This window comes from Larimichthys crocea, chromosome XVII (assembly GCF_000972845.2).
Source record: "Larimichthys crocea isolate SSNF chromosome XVII, L_crocea_2.0, whole genome shotgun sequence".
NCBI classification, from domain to species: Eukaryota; Metazoa; Chordata; class Actinopteri; family Sciaenidae; genus Larimichthys; species Larimichthys crocea.
Window position 1 is genome coordinate 326,445 of NC_040027.1, and position 20,088 is coordinate 346,532.

General features: G+C 41.7%; 1 protein-coding gene across 2 annotated transcripts in view; it reads right to left on the reverse strand.

Annotated features, from left to right (window-relative positions):
* The window catches only part of dennd1b (DENN/MADD domain containing 1B), a 104,334-nt gene that overhangs the window by 83,088 nt on the left and 1,158 nt on the right, over positions 1-20,088 (reverse strand). The gene's annotated exons all lie outside the window — the stretch shown is intronic.

Sequence of the window (20,088 nt, forward strand, 5' to 3'; positions counted from 1 at the left end):
TTGAGAGACGAGCTCTCACATGCCAGGTTCACTGTCATGGACAGACAAAAGGCCTACATGCTCATGAACACACCCCCACGTCTACCTAAACAAAGCTGACTGAGAGAAAGTGAATCTTCCAACACCAAACCTTTTGACAGCAGAAAAAACAACAAGAGCGTCGAGTTTATCGGGTATAAACTAAAGTCCCTTAATTGATAGATGTAGGACCATTATAACAATGATGATTCTGCTCTATTGCCCATATGCCCCAAAAGATTAATTTAGACATTTATGAAGCCAGAGATAAACACTTCTTTAGTAATGAGGACATGCAATAACACACGATGTGTCGAGTAGCTTCATGGCTATCACACCAGGCTGCCTGAGAGAGAGAGGCATACAATGGACAAACGGATGACAGGACGCAGCAGAATCCATCATGCCTTACATAATCCTGTTGGATAATTTCATGGGCCCCCTTCTTGAAAAGAGAGGCACAGAAAAAAAAAAGTAGCAGAGCTCAAAGCCTTACACTTCAACTCTGACCAACCCCCCTCCCCTCCTCTTCTCTCTACCCTATGATCTGCCACAGTTAGGGCTATTTTATGCTGATTTACTGGGTGAGAGGATGGGAACTGCTGCTGGAGTGTGATACAGGACAGAGGAAAAGGGACAGGAGTTGCGGAAGGAAAAAGGGTCGGGGGCCTAATGTCTATAACTTTTGGCAGTGCTGCCTACTTTCTGGAGTGATTGGTCAGGTGTGCCAGGTATGAAAATAGGAAATTGGGGGGGGGGCTTCAACAGCACTGTAAAAAGTGTTCATGGTCACAGCTGAACCAATGTTGACTTTACAGACAAGAGGAGTGCGCCTGAAGATCAAGATCAAGTTCTGACACTTCTTGACTCGCTGTGCTGGAAACGCACACGTGAAACAAGGTTCATTAATGATGGTTTAATTCCATCAAGAGTCCCGGTGAGTTATGCCAGTGAGCCGGCACACACAATACAAGGACCCTGGAAGGAACTGGGTCACCTAAATTTAATGCAGTCGTTTTTAATGTTATCGATTACACCTGCGCTTTTGCTGCTATAACAAGCCAAAATGTCTGCTGTGCAAAAGGTCTATAAACAGAGTGCATTCAACAAACAGCACCGAATGTATGTGTGGCTGTATCCTACATGTGCATTTATTAGCCTTTAATTTATCTTTCGTACCAGCAATTACAACACTAGCTTTCTCCCAGAGTCCTAAAAGTAATAAATTAAATACTTTTTCACTGTTCGTAAAACTAAATAACTAAATACCAAGTATGAACAGATGAAGAGAAATTAAAAAACAAAGTTACAGTCCATTGGAGCTGGAATGGCACGTTCAAAAGAGTAGACTGATATAAGATCCAACTCAAGGTCAGCTAAAACATATTTGACGTGTGGACTCCAGTATGTTCAATTCTGTGTGGAGTCACACGTAGGGAGAGTGGTGTAGAGCAAGAGCGAGAGAGAAGCATAAATACAGAGAGCACAGGAGGCAGAAAATAGTGAGCTGTGACAACACACAGAACTTGAGAACTTCAGAGCACTACCAAACACCTTCCTTTATCGTTCAGATTTCCTCCTTCGTCTGCATCCTGTGTGCATTTTTCTTTCTATCCTACGGGCTCTTTCTGCTCTGCTCCACCTCCACATTCCTCTGCCAATCATTTTACCACTTGCTCATCTTTTCCAGTGTCTTTTCTTGTTTTTTTCCCCTACCACTTGCTCATCTTTTCCAGTGTCTTTTCTTGTTTTTTTCCCCCCCTCCCTCCACTTCCACTCCTTTTTCTCACCTCTCTCCGTTTCCCCATGCTTGCCTAATTTTTTCTCTTCCTTCCACAACCTTTCTTTCTTTTCACCCACCCGCCCTCCCCTGCAGCTCTCTCCGCACCCCCTCTCTATTTTTCCCTCACTCTCCTACCGTCGTACACCCCTCCCTTTGGACGTTCGGGGCGTGTGGTGGACGCAAGAGGGGGCCTGAAGGGGGTTAAGGCTGAAAGTTGAAGGTTACAGAGGTGAAGAGGACCCCTGCTGCTCCGCCAGGGGACACAAATGTCACCATGACAGATCCTGCGCCGGTTAATCCACCCTCCCCTTCTTCAAAAACACACACACACACAGGGTAGAGCACAAAGACACTGACCAAAAAAAAAAAAATATGACAATTCATTTCTGCATACTGCAATACCAATGTCAACTGTAAAATATGCACAAAAAAAGCTTGCACTGAACCATTTTCTTTTCAGCACATAAAAAATGTTTGAGGTGGAAATGACATGATCGTAATTTTCTCAATTTAAATGTCATCAAAATTTTTCATTACTTGCCACTTTGCGTGGCACGGATTCAGGACAGCCATGAGCGCACGCACACACACACACACACACAGTAACTACATTTCTGTCTGTAGCTCTTGTGGATTTGGACTTTTTTGGGCATTTTCAAAACACAGGCTGCAGATTTTACAAGCGCATTGTATAAATGTTTTGGCTTGCTCACAAGGTCGTAAAACATTCTCTGCATGCAACAGACAATGGTAGCTGTCCGTTACAATTAAATATGACAAAGTTAGAGACGGGGGGGGGTTCTGGAAGACACCAGCAATGGCATGCAGTGGAGTGCATAAAAAAAAAATACACACACACGCAGCAGCAGCAGATAACAATGTTTACCCACGAAGGGTAAAAATGCAGTGCCTTGTTCATGGGCACTTAGGTCAGGTAATGGTTTAAGAAATGCTGACAAATGAATTACAGCTGACACTAATCAACCACTTCCTGTTCTTTCATACATCTGCCTAACTACCAGTTTAGCCATACAGCAGTCGAGCAAACCACACTATCAGGGCTTGCCTGCATAATATATTGATTTGTTAGATGTCAGACTCTTAAAGCCCCAAAATGTAAAGGATTCAAAATGTGTTTATTGTATTTCTTGCAGTTGACAAAATCTGAAAAGAGCTGTTGCAAACTGTATAAAAACAGCCCATCTGATGTGACACCGGTGGCAGCTTGAGTGACAAGGAGAAAACGACCTATAGCATATTTCACCCTGCTGCAGCGTAAACAGATCTAGTGGGTGAGAATTGAATTGAAATCACCTATCCAGAGTTAGATTCCTCCATTCACACCCCAGGAAATGGAGGTGGGGAAATGCGACAACAAGCTCAAGGAGTGACCGTTGGTCTTTGTCTGCAGAGTGCATGTGTGTGCTCGCGGTATACATGCGTGTTTACAGATACACAGCAAGCTCAGGAGTGAATATTTACTGTACGGTTGTATGTCCATTGATCTCTGAGGGCTTCAAGCATGGCTGATTTCCAACAGTCACAATCAGGGCAACATGTAGGAAGCCCCTGAGCCATGACACAGATACTGGGGAGAGGTAGGTGGTGGTGGTGGTGGTAGAGATGGTCAAAAATCAATGTTTTGGCTATTCCTGAGACACCTGTCTTTAAAAGTCGGAGGAGAAGAGTGAGCGATGAGAAGGGGGGGGTTAATAGGTGAAGGGTACTGGGAACTGAGAGCAGGGCAATGGGGAAGGAGTGGGAGGAGGAAGGATGAGGTGAGGGAAGGAATGGATGGATTGCCTAAGAGTGGGGGGTAGACCTCAGCCTCTCTCAACTGACACCACTTCATTCCTACTTGCTCAGGTGGATCATTAAACGTGATGGGATTAAACAGAATAAATTAGCGAGCTATACTTTGTGTGCACCAAAACATGAGAGAAAAAGAGAAATAAGCCTACCCCCTTCATCCCTCATTTCTTTCTATTCTCTGCATAAATCTATGTCTACTGGCACTTCCAAGTAGGCTAAAAATGAAAAATGCTGGCATCTTCATCTTGGCATACATCTATGCTTCTTGGGATTTCCAAGTAGGCTAAAAAGAATCTGTTGGCAGAGGATGTCATTCTAATGCTGCCCTAATGCTGCTGGCTGGAAGAAAATGTTGGCGCATAACACCAGTGTGTCAGAAAGCTCACACTGCCCAGCACTGCTGCACAGCGAGTTATTCAACTTCAACCATTTTGTCACTGAACTAAGAAAAGAAAAAAAAAAGTAAAACCCAGATTGCCTCTGTATTTTGAATGATATAAAGCTTTAGAAAAGTAGCCTGTAAAGTACAGAAAGAAAACATATGATAAACATGAAATACACCCACATGTATGTGCATATAGGATCACCATAGCAGCTCGATAACAGCTCGCCTGAATGCATGGCTCTGGCTTTAAGAGATTCCAGTAAAAACACAAAAAGCCCTAACCCTAAATCCAGCGTGAATACACATTTAGATAAAAGCCTCTAGTTTATAATTCTCTATACTATGTGAATCAAACGCAGACTTAAAACCCCTTATGGCCATCCAATGTTCTAAAGGCATAAAAAAAAGGCATTTTTTCACCTTATTCCATGAACGACTGAATGTGTGTTGTGAGTGAATAGGGGGCCTGTTTGTTAAGAGAGGCCAAATCCCATATGGTGAACAGCAGCTCCTCTGGTGAGAAGAGAGGCTGTTAAAGCCACCGGCAGACCCTCTCCTCCATCCGTGCTCCGGAGATGAAGGGATGTAGCGCCTGCCTCTTCTTGTTCCTCCTTTCTCTCGCTCCCTTTGCCTCCTCTCCTCCCTGTTTCTTGGCCAGGGGTTAAACTGCTGCACTCTAACCTCCCTGGCAATGATTTCATTCACTCCGTTTCTCTCGCTCGCTCTCTCATCTTTAGGAGAGATTTATTTCACAGTATGTAGTGGATTAGGCCCCCCTTGTATGCCCTCGGACAAAAGCATTGTTTTAGCACTGGCCTGTTCGCTGTAACGGGGAGGAAGCTACCGCTACTAAGCATCCACAATACGGCCATTGTGGACGCAGGGCTGGAAGGACCCTGCCTCAGAGGCCGTCTAGACTTTGAGCCTGGGCCGATTGGAGAAACACAGGGAGAAAATCCCATCAGGCAGTGGAGTGAAAGTTAACTAAGGTAACCTGCTGTGAACCTGATGAAGATGTCAAGCCAACATATGGCAAAAAATGTCTATTGTCAGAACACAGAGCTTTCTTCCCTCAGAGGGAGGGTACGGTGGAGGAGGAGGAGATGAGGGGTGGCTAAAGAAGACTTGGGGGGGGGGGTTGCACAACCTAAAGGAAGGAATAACTGTGGTGGTCATCGTTTTACTTCTGGATCAGTAGCCTTATTTTGGTTGGGAGGAGGCCCAACCCCTACACTCACAATTAAAGGAGTAAGCAGATTAACTGGCATCTTTCAAAGGCCAGCAGAAAGAAAAACACACTCACAGACGTTTAAAACATTTTTTTCGCCCCCTTTGCCTATCAAGTCCCAGACTGCACACTGCAAATGGTATTACATTTCATGCTGATTTGGTGAGCAGAGGTTTTTAGAAAAGAGAAACCGCTTAAACGATGATATGGTCCTCAAGTTTACTAATACTGATTGGTCACAGCAAGTTGTTACAAATTGCTTGGGACCGATAGACAGTATGAAAGCCTGAAGTTAGTCAACATCTCTCTGGATTAGAGTGGAACTGATTTATGTTTGGTATCAAATTGATATCTAGAACTAAACTGTGACAGGAAATCTGATACAAGACACTAAATTTAAATTTAAATTTCATGTAAAAGGCATGAGCAAATCCATCATCACTTGGTGTAGTTTAGGTCTAGAAATAGGTCTAAATTAGCAAAAGGAGAGAAACTTTTGAGTTCCGATGCTTGAAAATTTGAATAAAACAAAAAGAAAACAACCTCTAAGGTAGAGCCTGTTTTACCAGCCAAAAAAACATCAACTGGCAGGCTTCACATGTGAGAGAGATGCTGGCCTCTGGGATTTTTAAGCCACTTTCTACAGCTTCATCTGAAAAAGATAAACAACAGCCTCAGCCACTGGAAGAAGAAGAAAGAAAGAGCTGTATGGAGATGATGTGACCCTATTAATGCCACATTAGTTGTTCTGTCTTCCCAGAAAAATGCTTCAGTGGGATGTGAGAGAGAGAGAGAGAGAGAGAGAGAGAGAGAGAGAGAGAGAAGTGAAAGCGATACTGTCTCCAGGCTAGTTGGGATGCAACCCAATTTCACAGCTTCACGAATGAGTGGCACAGCATATGGATGCAACCTTTGTGACAGCCTCTGTGTATCACCACATATCAGCGTTGATATTCCGAGTCAGATTCCATACTGGTCCAACATTATGTCAAACACCGGCTCCGCATGACTGCATTTTCAACACAACACACAGACAGTGTGTTTGTTGAGCGGGGGGGGGATGTTGGTCTCCCAAGCTATGAAAAACAAACCAGTATCTCCCTAGACAGACTACTCTCCAACACTTTCTACACTGTATGATGCTCAGTTGCTGCAGAGTGATAAAACTGAGTGCTTACATTAAAGCAGTAACATGTCCTAAAATCTGAGGTATAATGTGAAAGATATGACCCAGATATCATTTCCAAAGAGATGGAGGAAAGGAGGGTAGATTGTCGAGTTGAGGTTGCAGCAGCACAAGGCATCGGTGATGATTCTATTCCTGGTCGTTGGCTGGTTGGCTTAAAAACCAACATTTCTACACATAATCACATACTTACTCTCCATATGGTCCAACCATCTGCCTTGGTCAAAAAAACAACATCTATATAAGCATAGAAAGTGAATAACTCTATCATTAAGCTTAATGCGCAGAAAAGGACATGAATATAACCTGCAGTAAGAGTGCAACTTTACAAACAATGTTTAAATTGTTGATGGTGTTAATTCTGTTGATATGACTGGCCGAGATGTATTGATTATTATACACTGTAAAAGACTGCCAAGTTGATATCCATGTTTGTGTGTGTGTGTGACAGAAAATACAGCCTGATAACTCTGACAAAATGTAGTTTTTGGGTGTACAAATGATAAGTTTAAGAACGTTGACGATCAGGTCATTGTCACTCAATTACAGATGCTTAGGGGGGAGTTCATATTCTCGTCTTTGAGATGGTGGTTGCAGCATCAGAGGAAACGCTGTGTAGCACAGCAGCTCCTTGAGGTGGGGAGAAGATCGATCTCAGTTAATGTCATATGGCACAGCACCCAGAGGCAGCTGCGTGGTGCTGATGACAGTGTAAAGCCTTGCCTTTGGCGGCTACACGCTCGGTGCTGCGGAGCTGTGATTTGAAGTTCACATGCAAAGGCTGACAGACAGACAGCTCTCAGTCAGGCAGTCAGACAGTCAGTCAGCCAGTGTTTCAATGGGAATGACAATACATCTGTATCAGTTAAAAGCGTACAATAGTGCCTAATCCTGAACACATTCACAAGGGTCTGAATGCTCTGTAGGACTGATGGATGCAATACTGACAGAATAATAGTGGGCAAACACTGTCTAACCCCATTGTTTAGGCTGTCCCCATTTCCTAAAATTTTACTTCAGCAGAAAAAGGATGTCAGGTTTGGAATAAAGGGCCTTTGCAGTCCAGAAAATTCATCCATCATTCCTTTGGAATCCACAGTTTTATCTTTAAATGAAGTCTGGGTCACAACTTTTTAGACAATTCGACCAAAGTTTATCATGTTCAGATAAGCTGGTTTCTTCAAATTTGTACAGCATACCGAGAAGAGGATGAATTATTCTGATCAATGTAAACAATCAATTTAAAGAAAGTCATTGCAGTTCACATCCAGAGTGCTCACAATGCATTATCACTTTGCTTCATGAAAGCAGCTTACCCAACAAGTAATTCATCAGACAGGACAAGGCTAAGATTGTGTCAACAGAACTACACCCACTTTCAACACACAAAAACCCATGGTTGATGTGGGTTAATGAACAGACATATAATCAGACAGCTTGTTTGTTATTTATGGAGTTGTATGTTGTGTTTATTAACAGTATTTATGACATAAAGAGCTATTAACTGACAGCAAGGTTTACCAATGTGTATACTTAAGGTTGAAAGACATTCTGCAGTAGCCTAAATCCTATTCTTTTCACAGAAACATGTTTTTCCATACCAAAGTCCACAGTCTGAGGATAAAAGGAGTCATGTTGTACAGACTGTGAATCCCCTTGAGGCAAGTTTGGGCTTTTTGGCTATATAAATAAAATTGACTTGATTTGAAAGCTAAGCAGTGCCAGACTAGTCTAGAGCAGGTCCTGAGGCCTGGTTTGATAATGCATGTTAACCTCTCTCTGTGACCACAAACAGGTGAATACTGCATCATTGTGTAAGTCTGAAATACATATTATACCACATCTGGCCTCATCTTAACCAGTTCCAATGGAGCAAAATAATTCAGGACATACAGTCAATGATAGCAGTCAACGCACAATGGTTTGAAATGTAGATGAAGTACTGGAAGTTGAGGGAGGCATTAAATATGTGAGTCTGTCTATTTGAAAACAAAAACCTTGTGGATGATTTACATGATTTGCAATGATAAATGGTCTCAGACATTCACAAAGATGTCAAGATTGACCTATATTCTCTATATAAAATAGGCCATAACCCAAATTAAGGGCCAGTAGGGCTACTGCACGCATGTAAACTGTATCATCTTCATAGTAATTGTTTGGTGTTAGGCAACAGAGGAGCGACATAGCTTCTGGAGAGACGTAGCCTAAGGCCATAACTGTTGACATGTAAATAGTGAGGATAGAAGCTGAGATGACAGCACAGACAGTCGGCTTTGTACCACTAGTGCTGCTTGACTTGGGTTTGGCCTTGACCACAAAATGAAGGCATATAGGACAACAGTCTAGATGTCATGATACTAGTACTCACATCATGTCAATAAGTAGGTTGATTTCCTTAATTGCCGAGGAAAAAACATTTCCGCCTTTTCATCGTTCATCTTTTAGATCCATTGACATCAGTCTACATGTCAACAGCCCCGTGAGACCACAGCACAAACACTGAGGCTGCATCCTAATAATCTCTCTGCTGGAGATCCATAAGACTCTGCTTCAAAATGAATACTCATTCAGTTACCTCATATGTTATTTGCTAACAATAAAACAACAGTTAATATATGCATGTTTGTACTAAACTCATTTTTAAATAGAAAAACAGACAGGAAAAGCTTCCTGTGGGAAAATCTCAGAGAAAACGGTGTTCAAAGCGACATTACGCAGACGTTTCAGAGTGGAATAAACATACACACAGCACACAAAGTTACATAATGCAGATACAGTCACAGAGGGCACAGAGTGCAAATTACAGACACCATTCAAGTGATAACATGTCAGTTTGGCATTAAAATGATTTAAAATTTTGTGGTAGAAAAGTTACACAATGGGCCTTTAGTCTCTTCTTGTTCTGTAGCCGGCCTCAGGTAGTTGTTCAAGAAACTGCACTTTTTGGTACTTCCGCATTGGTTTCTCTTCACAGCTGCAGAAGTTACTGCTTGATTGGTACCAACCATGTAATGTTAGCTTGTCAGGAAGGAGACTAAATAATGCTCCATACTCTCTAAATTTTGCCAATGTAAAAACTGGCATGGCCATTTTTAAAGGGGTCCCTGGACTTCTCACATCAAGAGTTTCCCTTTGACAGACATGCCATTTTCGAGCTAACCCCCATGTAGCTTCGGGCATAAACCATACCATTTTCTTCCATGCATGCCTGTTACCTAGTGTATTTGCATATTTCTGCATACTTGTGTCCCTAAACAGTACCGAAATTGCATGAAATTAGGCGTAACTAATAAAGCTGAGATTCTTGTAGATTCAATATGTGATGATTAGTTAGTCCCCGTAGTAGCCATTTCTATTTTGTGAAATTTGACCTCTGTATAAAATGACCTATTGTGACCTCTAGAATAACCACAGCCTCAGGAAACTGTTCAACCACCAGGCAGAGACATTCAGACTTAAGACATTTAGAAGATGTATTACAACAATCTCTAGTACAACAATCTCAAGCTGTTTAATTTCCAAATGCCAAAAATGCAATTCTTACAGAATCTCCACAGCTCGAAAGTTTTTGATACCAATTTTTTAGATTGTGTCCTTTAAGGTCTTGGTGTCATAATTAGGTGTTTTGGAGGGATTTTTGACCTTTTTCATTAATTTTTGAGTGATCAAAAATAGCTATATTTTACATCAAATATGTGTAACAAACGGCATTAACGCAAAAAAGGCTGCAACAACTTTTTGAGACATTATTGAACATGGGAATGGCCATTATATACTTTTTTGTCATCATGTTCTCAACCTTTAGACATTGTGAACTTTTAATAATTGAATAGGTGTCTAAAAAAAAACATGATATTTATGACTATAAAAACGTGACATGCAGTGGAGAACTGCATCTGAAATTAATCTTCAGGTTCACAGCTTTCAGATGATGTATAACACTTCTGAGTTGTATATACCGTTGACCTGCTGTATCTGTTTAAATATAAAAATATTTTATGGGTTAACATGGTTCCTTCATCAGAAAAGCTTTATGAGCTTTGTGGCTATCATTTCCACAGCACATGACAAGGGGGGGCGCCAGTTGATGTAGTCAAGAAGTGTCAACCCCAAATCCTGCTCAAATCCTGTCATCATAAAATCTGTGCAACATGTCAGTCACGGAGGTCAACATATTTTTGAGCACAGCTTTTTTATGAAATCCAATTTGCCAGACTAGGACAGATTAACATCACCAAAGCTAGAGAAAAGCAGGAGCTGCACTAATCCTGTTCATTTGTGGACTAAAGTAGGCCACATTGGTATTACATGCAGGAGAACCAGCCAATCATTGTTCTTCGATTCATAATAATTGCTTGTGTGTGTTTGTGGGGGCGTGCATGTATGTGAGTTTTGTTGTACATTGTACCATCTGCTGCGCTGAACACGTACACTCCTGGCCATCTATTGTCACCCCTTGACATGATACATGCGAAGAAGAGCTTAGCTTCAAGATGACACCAGCAGTTTTTGCAAGCTAAATTCAGCTGGACATTATCCTAGCCTTTGCTTCGTGGTATTTATTTTTAAACACATAAAATTCCCACAGCTCTCTGGGGCATAACTTAAGAGTGGTCACAAGGGAATAAATTCATCCGCCATCGCACAAAGACGCATTGCACAGACAAATAAAAAAAATAAAATAAAACCACCAACAACAATGCTGCGAGGCTGCAAGTGAGGAGTGAGGGTGATGTGATGAAACTCTTCTGCATTCATCAAAATCATCTCGTTTTAAATCATTGATCGGGTCCCTACTTTTCCCCCACTTTTTCGCTGTGGAAAGGGGAAGTCTAAAAATAACATGCGAGAGTCAGTGCCTAGAAGTCTTTCCATGTTCTTCCAGTCTGGCAGCATTAGTGAATTCAGATGAGTCTCCTGCAGCTCTCGCAGCGTCTGTGTCGCTTTCTCGTGCACGGTAACACGCATCAGCGCCGCCGTGCACATGCATACACAGCCATTTATGCACAACATACACTATACACTTAAACATGTACCTGCTATCACACACAAAAAAATTTGCCCCCGAGATTCAGTGCTGCATCAGTTAGAAGGAAAGCTCAGCCAGCAAACGCCACAGTGTCTCACCACTCAGTTTATAGACTACTGCCATCAGCATATCCATAACCCCTTTCATCCCTTTTCCACCATCTTCCCAGCCCAATCACATCTTACTTTGCCCCAGTTCTTCAAGCTTTGGCCAATAATACTCTGCTCTGAAGAAACAACAAAGAAGTCCAGTGTCCTGATGGTGGTGGAGACGTACATTTTTGCCAAAACCTGACTGTGGCGAGGTCACAAGGCACCACCTGAAAAGTCCCACTGACTAGTGATAATCAGAACAAGTCGCGTGAAGGATTGCACCTTGTTTCTGACTGTGCAAACAATGTGTGATCACAAAGAAAAGGTTGATGCGCAAGTGGAAGGACGGGTAGAGATGGGAGACACAAGATGTGAGTAAAACATGGATGCGTGACAAAGGCAGCTGTTCTGGGATCATTGCTGCAAGAGACATATACACCTATAATATAGAGACTGTAAAAACATGTATTCCTCTGGCATGGAATTTGATTGGTGGTTTTACCTGAGTGTCATGTTCCCGCACTGGCCAAAAGCCAACTCAAACAACACAGAAAGTTAGATATTTTAAGTGTGAGCTTCACCATATAATGTGAAACAAACAGGCTGGGGTGAAATGTGAGGACAACTTTTGCTTCCATCTATTTTAAATAAGAAAAGAGCTGGAACTAAACCCCAGTAAGCAGCAGGCCACTTCACACTTACTGAATGGATGAATGCGAGTGCAAGTAGGGAACTACAAATGACTCCAGACAGCAACAAAAGAACAAAGTTGTAGCGCACTGAGAAAAGCATTAACTTTAACTGGCCAACTTTGTCATCTGGATAATCGAAATGGAAAGAAGTGCTCTGTTTTTCTTATCTTACTGTGCAGTACACAGCGAAAACTAAACATCAAAAAGGTACAATGTGTAACGTTTAGGAGGATGTATTGGCAGAAATGGAATCTGATATGCATTTATGTTTTTATTAATGTATAATCACATCAAAGTGGACCGCAAGAGTCTGCTATGTTACTATAGAACAACCTAAACTAGGCTAGATATGGGATTTTGCATTTTTCACACATTTCACGGCCACTCTATTTTCTCCTTCACGCGAGGAAGGAGACAATGAGGCGGTGACACTGGTAGATGCCACTAAATCATAAATCATACACACAGGTCCTTTACACACTTTCCACAAAAGTCAACCAAATTTCAAATGTATTGTCAATGTGGCATAAGTTTTGGTTCTTTCTTCTTTTAGGATTGTAAATATCATCTATACATAAATAATCAAGTAGCTTATTCCAGTTAAAAATCACATTAAATTACAGAATTTACAATTACTAGCACAAGCTGTTCAGATGCAGCTGAAACACTTTATGGTTGCCCACCAAATGTTTTAGTATGCCCTGTCATTAAGAGTGTTCACAAAAAGTTAAGGGCATCAGCACACATTCGAATAGTCCCAGAATCACTTTTACTGGCCAGACATGCAAGGCAGCCAATAATAAAAGCTGAGAGTCAGGCATGATCTTACAGACACTCGGAGTGGTAGGGGATTTCTCAAAGTTCACTCACACTATGGCTACTACACAGGAGGGAAGTTGAGAGACTTCCTCAATTCGATTCAGAGGAAACCGAAAAGACGACAAAGATGTGGGTGATATCTGACTCTGTGTAAAAGAGCCAATTTAGCAAAGTCATATGGGTGAGACAAAAGAGAAAGGCAGAAGGGTTGCGAGATAAACAAAGTGTGAGACCCTGGGGTCCTCTCAGGAGTGTGAGTGGAGGAGTGTGGCCTCTCTAATGACCAATCAACACCCTCCTTGCTGCCATGGCATCTGTTAGTACTGCAATGGCCTCCCGTCTGAGTGTGAGCCCGCCGCGAACTCAACGCGCAGCCGGAATCCAATCAGACGGCAGAACCGGCAGAGCTTGGGTCAAGGAGCAAATCTGACATTTTGCAGAATGTCAACGTTCAACCTTTTCTAAAAGTTCTACCACAGGAGGAACTCGAACGAATACGGAGGGTAGAAATGGGAAGGGGTAAAAAGCCAAAGGAAAAAAAAAATGGAACATCACAGTGCTCCTTGAGGGAGGCAACAGCAGAGAAGGAAGCAGATTGATAACTAACTAGCGAACAGTAGGCGACACTGTTAGACCTCCAGGTCTCAGTGAGAATGTTCCTAGGACACAGAACAAAAGTAACTTTTCATAGTTGGACAAAGTGAAGATATAAGGCCACATGAATCAAAGAGAAAATGCGTCTACTCTATACTTTTGATTTTTGGTTTTACATATGAAGACGTGTCACTTTTACAGGGTATAAAACTTTAAATATTTTTCATATTCTATTTTGGTATATGTTAAATTTGTATATTATTCTTTTGCCTAAAATGTTATAGTTTTGTATTTTACTCCTTCAGCTTATTTTTATTCTTTACCCTGCGTTACCCTGCACATGACAAACAAACCTGAAACTTGACATGGAGTCTAATACATATGCATCTGTACTTTTAACAGTTAACCCCAAACTTGCATATTCTAACAAGCGAGAAGCTATTGTGAGATACTGAAGCGACAAACCTGCAGTCACTTATCTCAGCCCAAAAAAAGACACATGCTCTGTGGTGTAAACATGACAGCACAAGCATGATGGAGGCAAGATAACAACATGTGCTTTCATCGCTCTGCTAAGGCTAGTCATATATAAGTCCTATGTCAGTCTATAGTAAGGCACGGGGAAAAAAAAACGTCTCATTCAGACAATATAAGAGACCAATTAACTTGATCTGCCGTCTGTCTGAACCCAGGGAGGTATGCAGAAAGAGCATGTAAAGCAGACCACACAGAGAAGAAGCAGGGCTCAGCCTCCATCCAGCCAACACCATAATCCTGTGATGCATCAGCGCTAACCAAGCTGCCCTGATTTGAGTTTTTTTTTTTTTTTTAAACAGTAAATCGTTCCCCCTAATTGCAGAATGAACGTTGCTATAAAACTGATATGCTGATCTATTAAGTTTATTGCTTTGTTACTGAGAACAATCTGGCTGGAGGGAGCAGGCGAGGACAGGTAGCATCTGTCCCCACCTACTGCCTTGGCAGCGTTGGCGTCATCTGCTAGCTTTGGCAGCATCTTGGAAGCACATCAATATGGCTTTATGTAGCCGGGGCCGCTAGTAGCTAGCATGCCAGTCACGCTCTGAGGCAACACTCACTCACAGCCTGAGCATCCACAGAGCACTGAGCCAACAGAGCTAAGCGGAACTGAGTTCGGGCTGAACAGGGAGGCCAGGTCTCTGTGGACCTGCAGGAGGAAAAAGGGCCAGCGTCTGTCATCTACACGTCCATAGTTAGAATGTATGGGGCCAAGTCCAGATATGAACACTGCCACCATTGTAGCTGTGAGTTTATTTTAAATGTTTTTCTCCCCGGCAACACGTCTGCTTTGGAATGCTGGTGCTCTCATCAGATCTCAATTGCTACTGTATTACAATCAAATCTGTAAGGTGGTGGACTTCTCTGTTCTTACCGGCACCACTGATGTTATGATTGTTATTACAAGTGTTTGCCAAAAGAAAAGGGGGGGGAAAAAAAATCTACCCATGGGAGTAATATTTGGGACTCCTCCAACTGGAACAAACTCAGAACACTGGCAGAGTTTATTATTCTCAATAATGTGCTTTTAGCTACACACAAACACATAGTATTCACCTAAAACTAAAGCTTGATCTGGATGCATGCGAATCAGACTTGATGTTAAGGCGAAAAGGTCACACATCAATAGCAGCAGAGTCTGTGTCATTCAGAGTAGTTGAATGGCCCTGTTGGCTGATCATCACAGGTCTTCTGGAATCTTATGAAACCTGGCTAAGAGCAGTGTAGGCAAACAGTCAAATCGATGCAGCATGAGCACTTCACAACAAAGTTCAAGGAATAGATAGTTTATTTTAGTGGAACTGATTTTACATTGTCAGGTTTTTATTACTGGAAATGCTAAATGTGCAGATTTGGCAACTGCTTCTGTAATACAAGTATTTGGTAACTTCCATTTTTTTTTAGAATATCTGCATATCAACATTGTCAGGGATGGGTTGCATGCTGCTTACTGTAACACAACTTGCAAAATTGAAGTACAGTGGTCCCTCGTTTATCGCGGGGGATACGTTCCAAAAATAACCCGCAATAAACAAAATCCGCGAAGTAAGTTTTACAATTATTATACATGTTTTAAAGCCGTAAAACCCCTAACCACACACGCATTTTGTACAGTACTCCCTTAGTTAATCAGGACGCAGAACACATGTGCGGTTCTCCCTTAGTCAATTTAGGACGCAGAACACAATGCGCATTCATACTGTACAGTACGCTGTAAAAAAAAAAAAAAGCATGCAAAATTACACAAAAAAATCCGCGAAACAGCGAGTCCGCGAAAAGTGAACCGCGTTATAGCGAGGGATGACTGTATTTAAAAAGGTCCAGTGTGTAGGATTTTATGCAGATTGTAATCAATTGAATATCGCTCACTTCACCCTTCCTTTCAAGCGTGATAGAACTGAGACAACTAACGGTGACCATGACATTTGCAAAAAACATGAATGGTTTGTCTGTTCTGGGCTACTGCAGAGAAATAGCGGCTCACTGTGATGACCTCCTGGATGTTTAGAGAGATCTGGAGTAGGAGCTCAGTTCTTTCTTATCAAAGCTGCTCAGTGGTGCATTAAGCCAAAAAAAAAAAGATTGATAAAATGACCCCAAACATCCCCATTGTGTGGTACAGCTACTGATAACTTGAACAGGGCTAAAATGATTTAATTATGCAGCTCCTCTGGACTTTCCAAATGTTACTGGACTGAACAGATCATAGATGGTGAAAGGTGGATAGTGAAACGATACACCTACTCTTGTTTTTGGATGATTACACTAAAATACTTGAATATATATTCCATGAATGTCATATTCTGCCAATAGATCCCCCTAAATCATACAAACTGGACCTTTACAAAGTTGATTCAGTGTAAGTTGGAGGCAGCTACAATGAAGTGGTAAGAAAAAAATGCTACACCTTTTAGGCCACGTTCAGACAGAGACAGGGCAACCGGTGGTGGGGGGGTGAGGGGGAGCTGTGGTGGGTTGCTGTGGGCGTGTCTATACCAGCTGAATGTAACCGCTGTTAAACAATCAGGAAATAACTTTTTATTAACCTGATTAATAACAGCTTTATCGAGGCCGGCGCTCGCTTTCTGTGTTACTCTTATTTTGCGGCATAAATTCATTAAACTCAGATTTAGAAGCTGGGTACATGAAATAAACAAAGTGAGAACACATACACACAGGTAGATTATCAGAGTTTAGTCCATGAATCCTCCTGGATAGTCTCTGCTTCAGAGACATTTCAGGCTGTCTATGAAGATTTGGCCAATCTGAGCGGTGCAGGTGCCGGTGCAGAAACACACGACCCCCACTGAAATGAATTGAAAAACGCACCCGGCATCCGGTTTGCCTGTGCCTGTCTGAACGCCCACTTACCGTGCTATTCCTGTTGTCACCTTATGCCTCCACCACAGGTTCAGATAATGGTTCTTAATGGTGCCCACAGTCCACAGTTGACCCAGCTATATGGAAAGTCTGCATAAGCCCCAGTCACTGAATCCACCCCCACATATGAAACCTCTTTCAAGGCTAATTTTGGTCTTTGTCAGCTGAAATATTCACATTCATTAATCATTTATTGATGAATTATTATCATTTGAATGTATGACTTGGGTGTAGACTTAAAACTGTCACACAGAGAAATATTAAGTTGTGCACAGTTTCCACCCCAAAATGTTTACCTTTATAATGAGAGCACCATCTATTCTGAGGTCATGGGTTTTTGAAAGGTCACTGTGAACAACTTCAGAAAAAAACAGGTTTACTGTCTGCAAACATGTGGGTGTTGTCTGCACACATAGTGCTGACTGCCGAAGGTGTGAAACCAAGCTAACGCAGGAAGCTGAGGGATCGGTGTACTGACCATCTTTAAAAGAGCTTAGCTATTTTTGTATAACTGTTGTACAGGTTTCTACAAGTTAAAGTTAGAGTTATGGGAACTACCCCCTACTTTCACTACAATGGTATCATGCTATGCTGTCGCATGCAGATCTAGTTTTAAACATGCGGGACCAGGATGTGGTGGCATCAACACACACACACACACACACTCACACTCACACGCACACACAGACACACACACACACACACACACACAGAGCTTGCAAATCATTCAAAGAGGACACCCTGTCAGTCACTTTAAAGCATGACATTACAAACAGGATTGCTAGAAGAGGAAATGCAGCCAGAAATCTATCTAAAATTAAACATGTATTCCCTAAACGGTGAGGAGGAGATATGAGAAATATGAGCAAACTGAAACCTTCCACCACTTCTCCAAATGCTCAAATGTTCTACGCCATGTTGCTATGACAATTTAATTATAGTCTATCATGGTTGCATTATTGTTTGTTTGCCTCTGTGAGATAGTGGGAAGATAATGTGTGAATGTGAAGTGGTGCTTTTTGGCCAAGTATCTCATTTGGCTGTAGGAGAAACAGCTCTAGTTTGCAGTGACTGACTGTGGAGGTTTCATTGCTGACCAAGCCTGTTCTGACTCACCATTTCTGACTCATAACAAAAGTAAGCGCCACAGAATTGACACAAACGCGTACATCATTATAAGACATTCATTTCAATTTCATACAGACAGCAGCTAAAGCAAAGTTAAAGAAAAGGAATTTCGATTCAGAGAGAAGTGATTCATCCTCATATGTATCTGAAACCACTCCTTAAAAAAATACAAAAAACAATCCACCACAAATGTAAGCCCCTGCTGGCAGATAGTATACATCGACCTCATAACACTGTTCTCACCATAGACATTCTTACATCCAATCAGGACTTGGCACGGGGCAGCGAGAGCACCTCAGTCAAATGACTGAGCAGAATGTGTATGTTACACTTGCCCTGAGGGGTGTGCAAACATTGCTCTGTAGCTGTGCTCCAGGGAGCAGGAGTCCGGATATGAGTCTGACCCTGGATCATACGTGGGGGGAAGTCAGTTATTACAGCGCAAGCTGGTGGTTTATGACTTTGGTTTAAAATCCAATATCAGAATTACATCCAAGGACAACTTTCAGTCTACTCTGGTCAGCTCAGCAGCTGCACAAGTGAAGCGTCCACATAACACCTCTTTAACGTCAAAACTGAGTGGGCAAAATAAGACAGCCGGTGTAATGTGCAGTGAAAATGTTTTTACATGATATTTGACTTATGGGCGCCACTGAATACTGATGTGAAATATAGGTTACTGTATTTCCCATATTCATAAAGGTAGAACATGATGTTGTTCTTCATTGGCCACAGTCATTTCCTGGCCTAGTCTGAACACTTTTTGTCCTGGCCACCACTGCTGGAATGTTTGACCACTGCAAACAGCTGAACAGTTAATGGAGATTGCTGACCCAAGCGTGATCTTTCTAAAACAATCTTTGTGGGGTCACGGTTACAAGAGAAATGCCTGCACTAGTTAACTTATGGTCAGGATTAATAACAGAATAGTTCAGACTGGAAAGAAAGACCTTAAAGCAGCTAACATCTCTGACAATTTTAAAGCTGAACTCAGTGATGACCCTCTCTAGCCGTTGGGAGTACACTCTGAAGCACACATAATAACACCGCAGACATAATGATTGCTCTTACTGAACTCAGTCATGCACTGTAGTTCTGTGACGCTTGCTGTCTGACTTAAAATACTATGCGAGTGCATTTGGTGCAACACTGCTGCCAAAGCCTTACAATTACTGTAATTACACGACAAACAATCATTTTTACAAACACACGGCGCACAAAAAGACACAACTGGTAAACACGCATCTTTTATCAAGATGGATGTCACGGCTGTTTTGATTGTCAATCGCCTCTTTTTTTAAAATAACTGATTCATTTTAATTTCCCGGAGCACAAGGTGTCATTTTCAAGTCATGTTTTTCGTAAACCAACAGCTGAAACCCAACATATTACATTTACAAGGATATGAAACTATGAGAGAAATAAGAGATGCTGCAGACCAAGAATGTTTCTGCATTCTTCCCGAGAAACATTATGTAAATTAATGACTGGCGACTAAAATTGCTCACAATTCATTGTATCAGCACCCTTAGATATGACTATTACTTTGTGGCTTTATTAATTAATAAATTAAGCAATTGATGTTTTGGTCTGTAAAATGTCAGAAAACAGCAAAAAATGCCCATCACACTTCAGCCTCGATGTCTTCAAATATTTTGTTTTGTCTAAAGTCAAAGATACTTTATTTACGATAATGGAATTGGTTCATTTAGGCCATGCCTGGCTTAAAAGATGATTGATGATGAATCCATCAATACTATTGTAGACTTTCTGTCATAATTATTAATAAATCCATTTATAACTCGAGCCCTGTTAATTATGCATGCCACTTAAAGGGTTTAAAAAAAGAAGGTCTGTTTTACTTGCCTACACCAAGCAGATGACAGACTGACACTATTAGCA